We start from the raw sequence: 20,573 nt of genomic DNA on the forward strand, positions 1-20,573 counted from the left end.
CCTGCCAGATTTCAAGAAGAAAAGAACTAAAGGAGAAGAAGGACTGCCCTGCTGGACCCCTGGCCTGCACCTGGAACCTGCACTCAGAAGGACTGCACCAGCTGCACACTTGGGCTTCACCACAAGAAGGACTTTGCCTGGCTTCAACTGGTTCAAGGAGGGACTCCCTGTTTGCTACAGGTGAAAAATTGCTATCCAGAGTCCCCCTGCACTAACTCCTGAAAAGTGACCAGCTGACCACTGTTCAGTGGCCAAAAAGGAGTTTGCGCCAGGTGCATTCTGGGAGTTGAAGTCCGCACCCCCCAAGGACCATCACAGAACTTCTGGACCCTTGGGGTGAGCTGTGGACCCCAAAAGAACCTTAAAAGAACATCTGGGTGAAGCCCCAGAAGTTTGGAGAAGATTTGAGAAATTTTGTAAAAAAGCTCCAGAGAGGGACCGACCCGCCGCGGAAATTCTAGCCGGCTTGCCTCAACCACGACCCGGCCTGACTTGGTGGTTCGTCCCGGTAAAGAAAAACCTCCGAAAAAGAGACTAAGTCCGAAGGTAAAAAGTTGACCGGGACCTCCCAGCCATCGTATCCGAGAAGGGCTCCACGGACGTCGGATCAAGATCCAGGTTTACCCCGGTCGAAGGATTTTCACCTCGAAAAAACGACTACGTCCGAAGGTAACCGAGGAAACCCACATCGCGTATCTGGACAAGGGCTCCAGGAGGTCGGACTCAACTGGCAGGTTCGTCCCGGTGAAGAAAATCTTCAAAATAAAGACTAAGTCAGAAGGTAACTTTTTAACCGAGGCCTCCCGCGACTTGTAGCCGAGCAGGGCTCCATCGCGGTCGGCCTGAAACTTTGACTTTGCCCCGGTCCTGGTGCAACCAGATGACCCGATTGGCGCTTTTTGTTTCTAAGCGCTAGAAAAATAATAATTCTTTAAAAATTTATATCTCCGGTTCCCTTTATCCGATTTTATTCGTTTTTGTGTCATTTTAAAGATAAAAATATAAACTATTTTTATAAATTGGTTTTGGATTTTTAAACTGTTTCCTGTATTTTATTTAATTACTGTTTTGTGATATTTGAATGCTTTAAACTCTGTCTCCTTAATTAAGCCTTGACGCTCGTTGCTAAACTACCAAGGGTTGAGCTGGGATTAATTTACTGAGACCTAACTGTACCTAAGTGGAGGTTGGTGGCTTGTTGCTAGGTTTAGGTACCTACCTGCCCTTACCAATAACCCATTTTCCAACAAAGAGGATACAATTAAAAAAATAGGCAATCTACTTCTGTTGGTTTCCTTCTACATGTGCAGTAAAACAATGCAAAGTACTCATGAAACCACAATTACTTTAGCTTTTCCAGGAGTCGTTTTCACGATGCGAACGACTATGCAAAATGTGTGTACTAATGAGTTTGTAGGTTTTCAGTTCATTTTACATGGTCACTCTGCTGAGACTCGGCATTTCCTGTGCTGCAAACTAACCTTGCAAAAGTGTAAAATCTGCCATGCTGGCAGACTCTCCACTTTTGTAAATTAGAATTATGGTTCTGAAATTCCATTTATCCTGATTCCTGATTCTGAGAATCAGACAGTAGAATTGACAATGCCTTTTCCTGCGCACTACATTGCACTTAGCGGCACAAAACATTTCTGACTCGGGCCCTAACACATAGGGCCTAATTTTGAGTTTGGCGATCTTGAGACGCGTTGGCAGTCGGACCACTGCAATCCTGGCAGTCCAACTGCCAGATTATGATCCTGGCGGTCTAACAACCATCTCCGCCTGGATCAGGGATCCCTATGGGTTGGCAGCAGTTTAAGTTGCAGTCAGCCACGGTGGGGCCGACTTCCCTTTCTGCCATCGTTTTCATGGCAGGGTCCCCACCATGAAAAGACTGACAGAAAGGTAGTGCAGGAGGCCACGGGGGGCCCTGCCAGCACCCACAGAATGCGCACACAATACCAAAGAGGTCTTTGCGGTGGTCAACGGATTTGCCAAACCCCAATCAGTAGCTGCAAACATCCCTCCATCCCAGGAGTTCTGCGACAGACATGGCACCTTCTTCCACCAAAAAATCAATGACATATAAAACAGCTTCTGACCCTAAAACCCTCCTACAAGCATCCAGGCCAGATCCCCCAAACCTCTGCAGATCCTGCACTGCTGGGCCTCTCTTACCACAGATGAGACCCGCTCCATCATGGGCAGCATCCACTCCAGAGCCCCCACGGATCTCTGTCGCCACCACATTTTCAACAAAGCCAACACTTCCATTGCACCCAAGCTCTGCCACACCCTCAACTGCTCCTTGGAGATGGCTACCTTCCCCGAAGACTGGAAACACGCCTAAATCCGACCACTCCTGAAAAAACCCACGGCCGACCAAGAACTACCACCCTATCTCTCTACTGCCTTTTCCAGCCAAGGTCATAGAAAAGCCATCAACGCACAGCTTCGCAAACACACCGAGACTAACAACATTGTGGACATCTCCCAATCGGGCTTCAGGAGCAACCACAGCATGGAGACCACCATCCTCACCGCCACAGATGATATCCGCTCAGTCCTCAACCGTGGCCAAATGGCAGCCCTCATCCTACTGGACCACTCAGCCTCTTTAAACACAGTCTCCCACAATACCCTCTGCTCCAGACTCCAAGCAGCTGGCATCCGCTGCAAGGCCCTACAGTAGATATGCTCCTTCCTGACTGGCAGAACACAGAGAGTAAGACTCCCGCCCTACCTGTCAGAACCTACAGAGATCAGCCGTTGAGTGCCCCAGGGCTCCTCTCTGAGCCCCAAGGTCTTCAACATCTACTTGGTCCGGCTCGCGTCCATCGTCAGAAGCCACGGACTGAACATTGTCTCCTATGCCGACGACACTCAGTTGATCATCTTACTGACTGATAACGCTACAACTGCCAACTTGAACTTCCATAACGGGATGGATGCCGTAGCAGCCTGGATGAAAGGAGTTGCCTCAAGCTCAACACAGACAAGATTGAGATCCTCCACCTGGGACCCTTCACATCCTCCAGGGATGACTTCTGGTGGCCTGCAACACTCGGCACTCTCCGCAACCCCAACAAACCATGCATGCAACCTAGGCTTCATCCTGGATTCATCTCTTGCCATGAGCCACCAAATCAACTCTGTTGCATCCTCCTGTTTTCACACACTCCGACTTCTCCAGAAAATGTTCAAATGGATCTCAAACAACTGCCGCAAGTCCATAACCCACGACCTGGTCACCAGTAGGCTAGACTATGACAACGCCCACTACGTCGGCACCTCCCGGAGGAATATGAAGAAACTAGAGCACATCCAAAACGCCTCTGCCAGACTAATCCTCTGCCATAAACACATCACAAAACACCTGAAAGACCTTCACTGGCTCCCCATCGAGAAAAGGATCAACTTTAAACTCCTTTTCCACGCATACAAGGCTCTCTACGTCTTAAGACCTATCTACCTAAACAACCACATCACCTTCTTCTCCCCCGCCAGACCTCTCCACTCTGCTCAACAGGCACTGGTCACCATACCCTGCGTAGAGAAGACCTCGGCTAGAGGAATATCATTTGTCTATCTTGCAGCAAAGAGCTGGAACACCCTGCCTCTCCATCTCAGGCAGTCACCATTGCTACCTCAATTCAGCAAGGACCTTAAGGCTTGGCTCTTTTACTGATTCACAGAGGACCAACCCCCCTCAGTGCCTTCAGATCCCTACAGGCAAGTAGTTGCGCTTTACTCAAACTGTTTGATTGAATACTGCAGAAGGGGCATCTGTCACATTTGTGACCGAGTAACTCATCCGCCAAACTCTAAACAAGGCCCTTTGTCTGGTAAATCTAGATCTAGAACAGTCTTTAGATTACTGCAATGTGGATGGACTGTCAAGGGCTGCTTTCTTCTGTCATATAACCACCAACTATCAGAACATTTATTCAGGAATCTGATTTGAACCATTACAGAGAAAGCGCTCCACATCTGTGAATGAGATAAAGTTTAAGATAAGGACTACCCATAGGTCTAAGCAGCTAGGGGAAAGCGCCAAACATGTAACTTCGTGAACCAATAAAGTGCTATGGTGATTAAACTCCATAAAAACTAAATCTTTTCTTATGATTTATGCAATATCTATAAAACCCAAACATTTCTGCATTAGTGGGTGCAGAATAGAAAATAAAGTGATAGAAAAAAACATTGTTTAGAAACCAAACATTGCCCCTGATTTCTATACGTAGATTACCACCGGAAGAGTGCATTCTATTTGAACCCTCGCCTCACACAGTGCCCGAGACAGCCGTTTTAATACGATTACTCTCCTTGCTCTAATGTAGACATTGTAATAGATGTTCCCAGTTGTTAAAACAGAGACTGACAAACTAACTCCTCCTATGGTCTGAGAGATCTGTCTTTTGATTTAATTACTACCAAAATATTAGCCTCGCTTTTGCTAGCATGAGGAAGGAGATGGGAAGTCCAGAGAAAGAGACAACAAAACCATAATGGTTGTCCAATTTCGTACATAGACCATGGCATAGTTTGCTCAGCTCTCTTCTGATATATTTTCTTTTCCATCTTCTTAACAGTTATACTTTCATTATGCACAAAACAATGCAAAATACTTTATCTTTATCATTTGTGACATCCAGGAAAGTATTGCCAAGATACACTTATGGAGTAATACAGAAAGTATTGTTTAGCATCTTGCCCTAAAATACTCTTTTGGGGAGTGCTGCACTATTTAGGCCGGCAAGCTCACTACGAAAATGAAGAACTTGGTGACAGCATTTAGCTTCAGCATGATCAACTGAACCTTTCATTCTACCGAGGTCGATAAACTCTGTCCGTGCAGTATAATGTGATATATGAAAACAAACATTGCTTTCAGTATACGACATTCTGTATTTAAAGATACGAATTGACATTTTAATTTGTTGTCTGTTGTTATTGGTTGTTTCTATTAGTGTGAGGTAATTTCATTCGCCCTTCAGTGTACTTTGGATATCCCTTTCTCTATGGCAGAATGTGATAAAGTCTACTTCCCTCACATGCAGGCCTGTTCGTAAGAAGGTGTTTCCCTTCACCTACTTCAATCAAGTAGTGCTATTGTCAGGCTTCTCGTTTTTTCTAGTTTGCCTGTCTTTGTTTTCCTCTTTGTGGTCACCTAGTTTGTGAAGTGGCATAACGCAAAGTGATGACCCCCCTCCCTGCGGAATGTGACGAGTATCTCACAGATATATTTTGGCCTTGGACTGCATGGGGCCCCTTAAAGGATTGGAGCCCACGCGGAAGGTTGGTGGCCCCGCCCCTGAGTTTGTGGTGTATTTTGCTAGCGCTGCTTCTTAGATGCTCGCATTGCCAACTTATCACAAAACTCCTACAAGCTGCTCTGTCCTTTCTCCTCTCTTGGTTGCAGCAACTTCGTGTTTACTTCAAGTCCACTATTTCAGGTGGTGGATACAGACGAGCACACACTGCACACCCGTCCCCTTTTCCCTCTATGTTCCTCTTATTTGTCCGCACTTTACAGCTGTTTCTCTCTATTTACATACCAAAAAAACTCATTCAGAGAATGCTGGCCTGCTGACCACGAGACAGATAGCAATAGGAGGGAAAAAACATAATAACTTGTCAAATTCAAGCATTGTGAGATTCATTTTTGAAGGTCAAAGTTACTTTACAAAAGAAGGAAATGAACACAAAGACAATTGGACTACTATTTTTCTGAGAGTATTCTTCTCTTTGAAAATCAGCAGTTATTTCTTATCTGCAGGACACTGTGACCCAAGAAACTCTTAACAGTATCACAGGGCAGTTATTCGTGACCAAAGTGCTAAAGATGGAGAGTCTCTTTACTGAATAGAAGTGAGTCACCTCAAAAGAGATTCGGGATAATCACCTGACAACCAAGCTCTGATCTGGCCTTTAAAGTTACAGGTGGAAAGGACGCCTCCTCGCAAGCGGTAGTTCAGCAACAAGTTCCACCCACACACTTGTTTGGAAAATGAACAAGTACGAAGTGCAGCATTTTAATATATTTTATTTAATATTTCTGATAAGCATACTTTCTCATTGAAGCAAATGTGAATGGCACATTGAATAGCCTAATAGAAGAGAGAGAGGACTTTGATCCAAAACTCATTGAAAAGAATAATTTCAAAGGGTGGTCAGAAAAACGCTGGATCTGTTCACAAAGGGCCACTTTTTGTCCATTCACAATACCTTACTGTTAATGCGTTAAACTGAGGGTTATGGGGCTTTACACTTTTGAATAATTTACACTTGTGTGTAAGTGTACTACTTGGTGGATAGTCACAAAATCTGAGTGCAAGTTACAATTTTGGAGCAAATTTACACTCACATTTTGTGAATAGCCAAAACGTAGTACAATTACTCAAAACTGTAAATTACTCAAACGTTTAAGTTACCTTTGCAAATCAGGTCTGCTGCACTCATAATCACACTTATTTTTTTTTTTAAACCTAACCATATACATTTTCCCTTAATTAAGTTTAGCATGATGTGCCTCAGAAGGTATTTGATTGATGGATATGTTTGTAAATGGTCTCATGTTGACAGCCAAGTTTGACATATATGTCCCACCTGGGTTATCCCATTTGATTCAAGACCTCACACAACGCTAGTGAAATAAAATAGAAACATGCCCCACTACTTGACCTGTCATCAATATCTCCTCACCATTCAAAATTGGAGCTCTCCACTAAGGATGTAGAAGGAGACAAAAAGTACAACATGAAAATGTGGGTCAGGTGATTTGAATTAAAATAATGGCAATGATGACACTATCAACTAACTTTTTACCAGTGGAAACTTTTGTCAAACAGGGTTGGCTGTGGCCAAGGTGAGACCAGAATTCAGATTTGAATAATGAATAACCTGGGAAATGAAAGGCAATGCTACGGATTAACATTAGAAGTCATTGTCAATACCCAAATCTACTGGAATTATGTGGCTCTCTGGCTGCTGCATTTTATACATGAACATGGATTTGCCCCATTTGCCACATAATCCACCATCTGCTGCACTATTTGTACATTTAGTCAAAAAAATGTTTCAACCTCAAACACATCAAAAGTTACAAAAAAGCATCATAGAGTAGTGGGTCTGTACAATGGAATATTCTTCACAAAGTTTAATTGATCACTTTCCAGTTGCTGAATGGTTTATTCAGGTGTTAAATTAGTACTAAGGAAGTGCAACTTTGCCAAGGCAATACTAATAGGTGTTAACAATTATACTGCCACATTAGGCCATATCATTTGTCCTTTCTTGATGTATACTTTTGGCTACCTTGTCACATAATGTGATCCTTCACTGCTGCACAATTCCAGTGTCCATGCCAATACCATGTTTAAAATGTAAAGCCTGGAGTTATTTATTGTTGAATGGTCTGCATCCAAGCCTGCTAACATAAGCAGTGGTTGTACTTGAGTCCCAATGAGAAGACAGAGATGCTAATCTCTGTCAGTACATATCTGAAATGCCCCAGAACTATAACAGAAGCAATGACCCAAAGGCACCACAATTAACCGAGTTGTGCCTCACATCTTAATCAGACACACAAAAGTCATATTAGTTTCAGAAGGTTTTAGTTTTGAATTTGTTGCAACTTTTTCAAAGTCTTTTTCGAATGTTCATATATGACAGAGGCATGTGTGGTAACAGCTTATACGCGATCAACAGGCAGAATCACCTCATTGGATAAACTAGGTCTGTCTACTTACAAAACACTTGTTTACCTGAAACTTATTTTATAGGCTTTTTTGGGAATTTTGGATGCAGGACAAGGTATTTTCTAGTTCATTACTATTGTAACTCATTCACGTTAGTGAGAAGCTACATCTAATGATATTGACCATTTTCGAGGTCAATAAACCTTAGGCTTAACATCCCTTGTCTAAAATCGATGGAATGCCATGGCAAGATGAATTTTTGATGGTTACAAATTATGTTGTCCTTTTGTCCCAAAGTGTACCAGCATCAAACTCGATAATGGGTTCAAGACATGTAAATAGTATGTCAAATCTAGATCATTTTATTTAGTTGAGCATACCAATGTGATTATCACAATGTTACACTTCTATCTGACTAATAATATTGCTTGGTTTGAAAACACATTATTTCAATAACTGAGGGATGAAGTCATTGTGATCTGCTGTGCACCCAGCAATTTCAATTTGGTTATGGGTTTCTGGAAGGAGCAGGTTGCCTGGTCTACTGCAATGTCTATGTACATTGAGCATAATATATAGTGCTTTGGGTAAATAGGTGCCCTTATTGTAATCTGGAAAGGAGATGAGGAGTTAGTCAATGGCTTTTTGAACAGATTAAACTTGAATGGTTGAACATCTTAACTTTAATCATAATATGAGTTACTGATCTGTCAACCATTAGGGTCTGAGGTTAGAAGTGCAGGCTGAGTTACACAGTGATTTACACCATGGGGAAATTCCAGAAAATAGTCTCATGCACACTAACAGTAAATATTTCCCAGGTTTTAAAAGAAGTATCCGTTATTGGAAATTCCACAGGGCATGGAGGAACCACAGTGATTACTAAGGTTTTGAAAAAGAAAAGAGAACCTTGATACATTGATTTTAAAGTAGAGAACATCACTTACACAAATTAACTGAGCCCACACAATCAGAAGAGAGAAGCTCTTGGTTCCTGATGTTGATAACAACCATAAGCAGGATGTTACCATAAGGTTCATTCCTACTTTTAGTTGTGAAGGCAGATTATGAAAAATAATTGAAACATATTGCATACTAATAATTATTTTAATCAAACAGTAGGTTTCAACCCCTCAATTATCTTCAGAAAATCTAAGCCACTTAAAGAATTGCTTGTCAAGAATAACTTAGAGAAAGAGGTGTCAGACAGCTGGAGCACTTCCTAAGGACCCTCTTTGATGCTATCAGTGAAAAAGCCTGTAAGAATAATGACAGTGTGGAAGTCTACAATCCTCCTATCACCAGAGAAGTAGTCCACATTTAAAAACATAATTGTATAGCTCGTTACAATCTTAATGCTCCCACTTGCCCAAGCAACAACTGGTATGTAGACTGTAATCATTTTTTTTGTCAAAAAGCATATATTTGAAAATAGAAGAGCTACAGCTTAAAAGTACCAGACAAACCCTGATCCAAGTCATTTTGAACAGTTTCATTATGGAAAGTGTGATCACATAAAACACTTTGGAATTAGCACAGCAGCTCAAGGGTAGTGATAGGGAGTTAAAACTTAGAAAAATAGTATCAAGGTATATAATGATGCTGGGTACATGTACCTCTAGGGGCTTAATAAAGATAAGGAGTTGTTGCTTTATTTACGCTATTGGAATCAATAATTTTGTTATTGTATCATTTCTTGCATAGCTTCTGCCATTTCTTCAGCCGCTGCAGGTGTGCACTCAATTTTCAGAATGGACTTTTAGAAATTATGAAAATGTAAATTGAAGAGGCACAATAGCATGGTCTGACATAGATAACTGGACTGGTATCCGTGGTTAGATATTATTTGTTTAACATATGTTCTCACAATCGAGATGTTTTTTTCACCCTGATGCAATATAGTTCATTTTCTCACTGGGGCTCAATTTGTTATTATCCATTTGGCCAGTATGTACTTACCTTAATGTGATATGTTACTTTTTGAATACTTTTTTTTATAATTTCTACATTCTTGGCCCAATAACATGCAATTTTAAATCTCTGTGGATTACCAATTTGTATAACATTACATAATTGCCACATTGTTGGAATTGTTTGAATCGCAGAATTATAAATGATAGCATTTGTATTTCATAATCAAGCACTATTGCACACTGGTAAACTTTTGTAGATATTACACAGGAGATCAAGGCATTAATCTCATCACTGCCATGAAGAAGAATATACTTTCTGTCTTCTTGCATCATTTTTTGTGTTTACATTTGGCCACATAGGATATATTTTGAGTTTTCTGTTTACTTTAATTCATTGCTTCATGTGATCAGTCCAGTCCATCATCCATGTTTGCATGTTGCATGTGTTCACCTTCTGTTTAGAATTCTGTCTTGAGAAAATCCCAGTCTTCAAGGGTGGAATACATGGGTTTATAATTTGCCTATAACTCAATAAATATTTTTTACACTTGTGAACTGTGACAGAGTACCAGCCTTTTCCTTTTTCAGCAGAAGGACCCAATGGTTACTGTAATGGTGGATACCTGAACCACTGTATAGCACCCTATTCATTTGAGCTGTCATCTTACTTCTAGAATTTTTGTTTTGTGTCTTTACAAAACACTATTACACACTCTTAGATGATGTACTGTAAGTCATTTAGAACAAATTTAATATGAGTTGTTCCAGAGCTTAGGATTTCACTGGTTATGTGTGTGCCTTTTACTCAACATACTCTGAGCTTGTTTTACTGGACTGTTATAACTATCATTCAAACTTTTTGATGGCCATAGTTCTGTACAGGCACCCATTATGGAAGTTGTGTTGAGGCACAGATTAAACATTAAGTCGGTACGCATCCTCACACTTTCTATGGTTGCTGGAAGGCATAAGGATTGTTTTATGTTTAAAAGCAGTGTTGAATATTCAGTTTTCACTGTGTGCACTGTGTCTATGCGCCTTCTCTATTCAGAAAGTCACCATCTTTATTTGCACACTGGAGCACTTTGATGTGATGTATAATCTATGTCATTTCATTTCTGTCTTTTATCTCTTGATTACAACTATTATAGTATCTTACTTTACGTCAAAACCACCCTAGCGATTCGTTGAAAAAGCCAAAGGTTAATCTGTCATCACAGTTAGGGGGCAATGCGAGTTAAAGCATAACATTTAAAATGCCAAAAACACTGAAATTCGCAAATTAAAGTTAACTGGAGTAACTATAACTCATGCCCTAGCCATGTAGTTCTTATGATCGCAAATTTGACATCGCTCATGCCATGTTCTTTGACATGACTGATAACATCATTGCAGCATCTAAAGTGACATCATTGATAATAAGACTGTACAGTTACAGTAACTACCAATTGAGTCATGCAATAGGATTCTATACTGCTTGCAGTGTCTGGCTTTATCTAAAGGCCAGTGGATGAATGATTTAATTAGTCAAAGGGAGCCATAAGCATTGACCTTGTAAGTCCCAAACTACTTTTGGACTACAGGGCGACCCTGAAGTTTCATACTAAGATCAACTGAAAACGTACTCTCTGGACAACTGGGACAACTGGGATTAATTGTGGCATGAGTGAGATATTGAGTAAAAAAGAACTCCTCACTAATTTAGTTAAGAATAATATTTGTCTCCTTTCTCCCACATTACAAGATGCAAAAATTACTATCTGCACTCAGCATAGTGAAATGCTAATGGCAGAGAAACCTGACGCCATTATTATTTCTAGACATTGGCGAAACATTTTCTGACCCTGAAGATACAGATATTGTTGGTGTTTTTGACAAACGTTTGTCAAAGCAGCACCCAATCAGTGTTTAATTAAAAAACATCTTCAAATGAAATTATTAAAATGAAAATCAGTTCAGTCCTTCCGAGAGATGTTTAGACATATGGTTGCTTCCAGAATAACTGAAATATGTGTTACTGTGGGGCCTCCAGTTATCCACTGTAATACCTGCAAGTGATTCACTCCCTGCAGACTGAACTCCTGCTAAAGTTGAGAAGTTGGAGATAATTTAATTCTAGAATTTACAACAAGCTTGTTAGCTCCCTTGGATTTTAAAAGCACTTCAAACCTCTGCCATTATTCATAAACATGCAGAAGAAACAGGAAAGACAACGTAGCGTCGTTCGCTGCTCTTTTCTTCTTTATTATATCTTGCCCCTCTTTAGTTTGTTGTTTGCCTGGATACTCTCCACTTACACATCCATTCTCCTAACAATATAGCCATAATAAAAAGTTGCGTTGGCCAATTAGACATCCGTTAGCCAAAGTACGGTAAAAGGTTGTAACCTAACACAAGCAGGGAAGAATACGCGTTTGTCTTGTCGAGGGTACAATCGGAACAGGTAATCTGGTTAAGTATTTGTGCATTGCAAAGCAGGACCCACAGTTCACAATGATTTGCCCCTGAGCCAAAATGAGATGCTCCCAGCATTGCCTGTTTACAACAAATATCTATAACCTTATAGGAACTCAGGTGTAAAAATAATTCACTATAACATCACAGATGGCAACTTTTGTTCTTTCAAGCATTTATTGAGTGTCAAGCAAGACAAGAATTTGTTTAACAGGATTTAGCATTTTCGGGCTCAGGCTACAAAAAATACTACATATTTGCATCCGTAATTTCTCTTATTTACTCAGGTTTTCAAGAGAAAGCTAACAAAAGACTGAGAGACAAAGCAAAACAAGCGTTTGCAATGCAATGGGTCTCGCATTTACTCGAGGCAGAGCGCCTATCTGGACTTTTCTGGATCAAACAAACTGAAAATGAAATGTAAAACAGTTTACATAAACGAGCGGATTCAAAGCGCTGCCATGAGCACAAAGAGCGAGAGAAAGAAAAAGAAGTTTGCTCTCAGTCAAAGTTATCGGCAAAAGTGCAATTATCCATCTAATAGGGTCGATGGACAAGGCGGTAACAAATCCACCCTAAGGATGGACAAATGTAAAGCAGTTACCAACGAAAAGAAAGGATTTTTGAAAAGCAAGCCCATGAACGAGTGCAGTGGATGTGGTTAAAACCCCAGATACATACCGACATGTCGGAAAAGCAGTGCTTTTGCGCTGCTTTGCTCAACCTAAAGAACAAATTCCATTCAAAATGTTTTAAAATAAAATATTCTGTTTATGATAAGCTAATGAAGTTATGTATTTTTTGTTTAGCATTAACTAGAGAAGTGTTTTTTGATCACCTAGTATTCAAATGAAGATGAGAAAAAAGAACAACCCTTATGCATCAGGATCTTTTACCATAGACACAGAATAGGTAAAAACCCTTTGATACATCAGGCCAAATGTTGTCTTATCATCTTACTCTTGAGATTATTCCTTCAACAAAAAGAGTTTAGTTCGAGCCCATGCATTTATAACAGTATGTGCAACCAGATGAGATTGCATATCTTGCAACACATATAGTTGGGGTGTTTCTAAAGAATCCTTTTGTTGCTCTGCTGATGACAAATTGTTTTGATAGTGCATACCTCTTGCACATAAGAGGTGTATGAGTCATCATTAGCACAATGTGGTAAATGAGAGCAATCAGATCTGCTTTGGGTTTTGGTTGGGAGCCATTTTGATCATAGGAATCCAAATGGTTTGTCTAAGCAGTGTTATATTCATCATCACACTTATATTGTCCACTGGTTCTGGTGCGCATGACTGTGGTGAAGGACAGGTCAATAAGCTGCTGTTGGGCTATGGCTCTAGTGCTACAGACTATACTAAAATTACTGGAGAGAAAAAAAGTTGCAAGGAGAACTCCCTTGGGTGTTACTACTCCTTTTCCTACATTGGCTAGTGTGTGCACGTCTAGCCCAAAGGGTAATCTTTTCATGAGTGCCTGGTACGTCTGCTTTTTCAGAACCTCTATTTATGTATCATAGCTCTGGTAGTTGTGACAAGACTTTCTTCAATGGCATCTTGGAACTATATGAAGCATCCTTAAGGTGCTATGGGATAACTAGATTTCATCCAGTGCATCTCTTGGTAAGATAGGTAAAACGTATATTCTAAAACCCTTCAATGATTAGAGCAAATTTTAGTGATTCTGGTCCAATACGTAAGTGTTACAAACTTTCTGTGGCTCTATATGTCACTTGCGCAAAACAAAGATATAGTTGAGTCCAGGAGAATACCTTTTTATGTGCCTGTGAAATTACAAGTGGTTTCCACAGGTCAGTCTGACGTACTGTAGAAGACTAGAGGATTCTAAATACTACTGGACACTACTAGCTAAACACCTGGCATAGATGTGCAGGCAGTCTCCTATGCTGTGGTTTACTGTTCTTGAGACCTATGAAAATATCCCCAAATGCTACACACAGAAACGAGTATCAACTTTAGTTGTAGGTGAGAGAACAAGAATATGTAAGGCTTAAAGACAGACACCGAAGTGTGTGTATGCTTAGGTCACCGAGGCTATACATGTGGGGATACTTGGGACCTAAAACTCAATTATACCAATACACGACCATACCATTCACATACCAGTCTCACATTAGTCAGAAGGTATAATTATGCCCACAATGCATGACTGCTATATAGAGCATTGTACTTTCAAGTATTTTACATTGTGTTTTCTCAAATCACAGATTGTAAAACACCCGTTTGATGGCTTGCTGAAATATATTATTTTAGATACATCATATTAAACAGTGGTGACCCAAAATATATTTCTTATTACTTTGTATTTGCAGTACTCCCCGTTTGTGTTTTCTCTCTAACAATAGGAAAGAACTTTGGTTTCTGGGATATATCTTTCAGTGTCATATTGAAATATATGCTTAAAAATATCAGCATACATATTCCTGTTGATTAAAAAGGATGGATCATCTGAAGGTGTCAGATATCACATGGGACCACTTGCCAGCTTGTGAAGCAGGGCCTAAACGTCCCTGCAAGCAAAGAGTTTTTTGTTTACCAAAAAGATAAAACGAGATGATGGCTAAAAGGTGAGACACATGAAATGACATGAATTCACTTGGCCGCTATGCACAGGTGGCACAACGAGGTGAGACTCAGACCGAAGGCTCAGGTGCTGAGATGAACAAATATTCAGATTGTCTGGAGTAAACTAGGGGTCTTAGGGGGAACAATAGGTAGACTATTATTAAGGTACAGGTCAAAGCATGCAAATTACTACTATTCCAGCTGTTTGCTGACAGGATGGTGCAGTGAGCCGAACAGTCACTACTGAAACGTAGATATCTGCAGGTCACAAGTTTGAATCCTGGCAAAGTTGAATCAGCTTTGTGTCCTTTCGAGGTTGGTAATTTGGGTACCGTTTAATTGGGTAATAACAGATGTTATTTATAGAGCTCCGAAATGAGAGATGTGGTATGAAGCACCACACAGAAAAGGCGTTGTGCAGTGCTTTTGCATCCATGTATGGTAAAGCAACGCCTGTACTCTACAGAATAAATATGCAGCACATTGGAGACACCATTATTTTACAGGCATGCCTGTACTCCCAGAGGCAGGACAGGCAGCAAGCACGTGATTCTGTGGTTCAGGGTTGCTTGTACTCCCATGGTATGTGATGATGGGTATGCATATGAGGCGGGAGCTGAGAAGAAGAGAGTTATGACACCCTAACAACTCCACTGTGGGGAGTCTCTGAGCCCATTGCTTGTGTGGGTGTGATGCTGTACGCTGGCAGGTGAAATTTCATGAAGACTGTGGTCTGTAGAGCTGCAGCTCTCACCAGCATACAACTCAGTTCTCTACAACAGCTAACAAGGACCCCAAAGGCAGCACACATACAGAGGGGTTCACTGCTGTACACACTGATTGTGGGGAGGAGACCTGAATGTAATGGTTTCAAGTAGGCAACAAAGAATGGATACCAAGTACCGCAGGGGGAGCAAGTCCCACTTGAACTTCGAAAGCCCGATGAAGCATTCATTTGTTATATAACACTGTGAGAAATATTCTCCCAGTTTTGCCTTATCAGACAGGTTCAGTTTGCATCCTAGTTCTCAGAACACTATAAGTATGTTGTCCTCCATTTTAAATGCTGCTCTACAATTAACACAATGCAAAGTGGTATGATTCATAAAAATGCCAATGGCTAAACACACGTCTGACATGTGGACACTGGAATTCCTAGACAGCAAGCTTAGAAATGATTTTACCAATCTTCACTAGTGCACAGCGCAGGGACAACATGGGTTTCAGAAGTTCAATGAGGAGGCAGAATGACAGGGAAACGATGCCAGATGCACCTGACTGGGTCAGTCTGAACCAGAGGGAACAAATAGGGTGTAGGTCCAAAAAATGCAATATTTTGAATTTGTACTATATTTGTACAATAGCATGGCAGGAGGTGAACAGCCTCAACAAGTGTTACATCTGTATTACTTTCGGCATTAAAATATGAACCTCTCCAGGTATAAAGCCAAGCATTGAGAGATTTAGAGAGAAAGTTGTCATCTATTTCTTTCAGAGACTGGGGGTCACTGAACCGTACACATATCCTAAAGCATCCATAAAACAAGGAGTGTAGTGTGGAGCCCTCCTAGGAAGAAGCTGCAATGTCTTCCATCTCAGTATGTCAAAGTTGGTATGGGAGACATTTCTAACTAAGCAATCAATAGATGATGCTTTCTCACGGAGCACTGCAACGAGATTGTTTTGTGTGGGCATCTTCTTGTAGGCGTTCCCTAAAGTCAGCTTGAGCAAATTTTGGCGAGAGCTATTATCATCACACAATACCCAAATATATCCAGAAATAGATTCAGATATATAGAGAGAAAAATGTTTCTGAACAGCCCCTTTGTGCAATCGACCCCAGTGGTTATGTTGGATTTACGCACTAACACAGATGTCCAACCACGCTGTTACCAGCCTCTAACATTTTATGGATGTAAACTTTCTGAAAAAGGAGTTCTGTGCAAATAGTTTTTCCCCAAGGGCCTCATGTTTTCTCTGTTAGTTCTGCCCCTCATCGGTGCTCTATAGGTTCTTCCCTGCCCCAGCTACTCCTGCTCTTTATATTTTATATTGTTTTTTACAAGGGGTCAATAACTGCACAGTGATACTTGGCTGCTAGCAGCTATCTTTGCACTCCGTTGCACTTTTTTACTTTACCTTTTCTAAAATGACCTTTTGCCAAGTTGAAATCATAAATGAAAACAGTCAAAATGGCTGCCAGCGCATCACAGTGCGCGAATATTCATGCGTCCTGAACAAGGATGAGCATGTGTAAAGCCACTGCAAATGATCATCGTGTGCATCTATGCATTGGGACCTATGTGCATGCATGCAAACACTCCTGGTGCATGCAAACGTATGCATTAATTTGGCAGCCATCTTGGAACTGATGAAACGATTGAGATGCATCATGATGCACCAGCACCCATTTTAGCTGTTTTACTTTAGAGTTCTAACATGGTCAAAATACATTTTAAAACAGTAGATGTAAAATAATCAAATATTGGTAACCTCGACGGGCCAGTTTGTCTTTGTAGCATAGAGAGAACGAACCAGCCCATAATCCCATCATTCGCACACAGTTACAATACCATTCCTGTAAAGGGTCTAATCCACCCACTATGTCTAAAAGTAAAATACAAGGCTCCGTGGTACAGGCTAACCTGCGGTCTCAGTGGGTCTGAGTCATCTCATACAGATGCTGATGGCGTTCTGAGAATAAGAAGCTTGCTTTCTCTTCCCATCTGCCTCCTGTCGAATGTGCATGATCCTCCCCTCCCCCCTCACGGTTGTTTGGGAGAATAACCCGGCACATGCAGAGACTCATCGGGGCTCCTGGTTGCTGCTTTGTAATGGACATCAGAAGCTATTATTTTCCAGCATCAGAGTTCTTCCATCAGAATGCCCTGTGTTCAGTTACATTCACATATAACAGTCACATTTGTTTGCAGAGTAGTTTAACTAGTTACTATGAAGGACGAAACATATGGCTATTCTGAAAATAACTTTCATGTGCCAGGCAAATTTACACAGAGTAGCAAGACAGATGGGCCGAGTCATAAAGAGCAATTGCAACGAATAAACCCATACATATGAACAGGAATTTTTTTTGTGTGCAACCCAGCCCAGGAAACAAACCGAGAAAAGAAACCCCAGCGTGCCATTTGAGTAATTAGGGACAAAGTAATAGATGTTATGGGAATACTCTTTCGCTGCATATGATTAGGACACATTATTTACACTGTTAATTTTGCTTTAACTTCGTCCACGGATTTAGGTTCAGTCATGCTGTCTCACACAATAAAACTGGATTGTGATTGATAGTGTTATTGTATGCAGCCCCCTGATTGGCTGGTTGTTGCCGTGCTCTACCCCGACGACAGGTGCGAGATAGTCTCTTAGAATTATATATTAATAACGCGGAAAAGATTTCCTTATTGCAGTGTCTCCTAATATTGTAATTTATGAGCTATCTGTCCAGCATGACTGCCCACTGGCTATTTCAAACGGCTTATCTCCTACAGATACAAACCAGGCGCTCGACAGCAACTGCTGCTGTAAATTGAGTGTGCAGCAGTCAAGATGAAGAAACACACACCAGCGCCAGCAGTTATTATTTGAAAGTAATTGCACATGTCGACTACGTTCATTTCTCATAAATAAATGCATCTCCTTCCATCTTTTGAAAACTCTGTTTAGAAGTAACTTCCACTGTTGTGAAAAACAGCACTTACCAAGCGGGGCTCGACTGGCTGGACTGCAGCGGCCTAATTGGAAGGATGTTCCGATGAAACTCTTACTTCTGTGGGGGGAAAAAAAATCAATGTGGACACACGTATGACAAGTGAAAGCCATTGACAGCAAAAGGAGCCCTCTCACAAGGTTATGTGCAGCCTGCGACTGAATCAGTCACAATCGTAGTAATACCTTAATTGAATCGTTGCTGAGACAAAAACAGCCCCTTGAGTAAAGAAATGACGCCAAGCCGTAGGGCTCCAAATTTCAGGGGCGTACATTCGTCAACACAGATTTAAGGTGGCGCGTAAACAAGTAATGTATATTTCATGACAAGTTACCTGGTTCTACACAGTGCTAGTGCCACAGAGGGCTTCTTTGCGTACAGCCGGCTAGCTCTTTCTTCCAGAAGCGACTGCGGATCGAGGGCATTTTCTTTTAGAAAATATTTAGCACAACAGAAGCTGAGGAGATATCGTTGCCTCTCTACTTCTGTAGGAAATGAGAAGATGCCTATATCTGAAATAAAGAGCTAGCGGATTCACCCAAGGAACAACAAAGGCCGCCCGCATCAATGATTTGCACCAAATGCCAGATGCCAGATTCTGGCACAGAATATAATCTCTGAAGAAGTTAATTTTACCCAAAACCAGAAGATTTGATAGTACTTATTACTACTTTTTGTAAACCTGGTTTCATAAATCATTTAATTGTATGGTAGAGTTTGGAAGATGCAAAATAAATTCCCCCTTTCAGATTGAAACAGCACTGACCTTGTTTTTCCGTCAAGGTTAAACATGTTTTTCAGTAGATCAGATGTCCATAGGTGCAAAGGCCATGTTTAAGGGGCACTAAGGGCTGGAGGTAGCTCGAACTGCCACTAAGAGGCACATTTTTGATGTAGCTTACTGTAATAGCTAGGAGGACATAAGACGATACGCACCTACTGCTAAAATTAGGTGTATATTCCTTTCTAGCCCTTTTCTCTTCATCCTGTTCACTCAATACCTTTCCCTTGCTCTGTTAGCCACGCGAGTCGCAGTTTCCCCAAGGTGCATTTACAATTGCAGGAAGGGAAGGACTTTTTCCCAATCCCACAGGACAACCTCGGCATTCTCAAGTCAAAGCTAACCAAGGTAAGTCAACTCACTTTTGTGAATCTCGTTGGACCTTGTTCGCCCTTGTTCGACCTTTAACCAGGACATGAAGGGGATGTTAGCATACTGCCAACACCTACATACGTTACAAAGAAATGCATACTATCTAAAATCTAATCATTTGTGTATCAAGACTTTTTCATGAAAACTATAAAACACTTCTCTTAGACCTCATCTATATTAGCGCAACAAGAACGCAGGACCTACCTTACCTGTAATGATTTAGTGTCACAACGACACTATCGCATCTGCAGAAATCTAAATCCCATCATATCCTTTGGGATTTAGATTTCGGCAGATAGGATATCTGTCACCATTGTGATGGAGAAACCCATCCAGCAAGTTCTGCATCAGGCATCTAGCGTAGACCCTCTGCAATTTATAAGTACACAGTGACCAACTCTTCAATCTGGTGAGCAATCCCACTGTAAACATATCGACACATTGTCAAAGAAGGTGAGCTAATGTACAAATGCCCAATGCTATGACATACTTTTACTCAGGCCTATGAATTAGGAGAAAACAAACAGACAGCCTATTATGTAAGACAGCAATTCAGCAAGGAGAGCATAATGTAAAGTTAATACACATGTAATGAAATACCCGGTAACAATAACCTTCACGTAATAAATTGTGACATATTCTGGTAGTGGAGCAAAATCTCAGTGTACTGACTAACAAATAAATCCTTATATGACACATCTCTGATACAAAATGTTGTTAGAATTCAATTCATCAATCAATCTAACTTCAGTCATCTAAGCTAAGTAACATAATGAACAGTGTTCATAGCACTCACAGGTTTCATTAGCATCTAACAGACCACATTACACAAAATATATAATCTACTTCCGAAACCCACATACACATATGTTAACTATCCCATAGTTCACAATAACACTGATCAATACAAAACAAACCATTAAACTTCCAACAGACTGCAATAGAGAAAAAATAATCATACTTCCAGTAGAGAAGAAATTACCACCAAGAAATAACACAGAAACCTTTGCAACAGAATATATTAGACAAAAC

General features: G+C 40.9%; 1 protein-coding gene across 5 annotated transcripts in view; it reads right to left on the reverse strand.

The window, feature by feature from the left end:
• Nucleotides 1–20,573, reverse strand: part of PLCB4 (phospholipase C beta 4) — a 985,968-nt gene that overhangs the window by 613,133 nt on the left and 352,262 nt on the right. For 4 of the 5 annotated variants that reach the window (XM_069234144.1, XM_069234140.1, XM_069234141.1 and 1 more), the window contains one exon: nucleotides 18,381–18,448. The exons of the other annotated variant lie outside the window; for it this stretch is intronic. The gene's annotated coding sequence lies outside the window, so the exon portion shown is untranslated. The remainder of the gene's footprint in view (nucleotides 1–18,380; nucleotides 18,449–20,573) is intronic. 5 annotated transcript variants of the gene reach the window in all.

This window comes from Pleurodeles waltl, chromosome 5 (genome assembly GCF_031143425.1).
Source record: "Pleurodeles waltl isolate 20211129_DDA chromosome 5, aPleWal1.hap1.20221129, whole genome shotgun sequence".
Taxonomy (NCBI): domain Eukaryota; kingdom Metazoa; phylum Chordata; class Amphibia; order Caudata; family Salamandridae; genus Pleurodeles; species Pleurodeles waltl.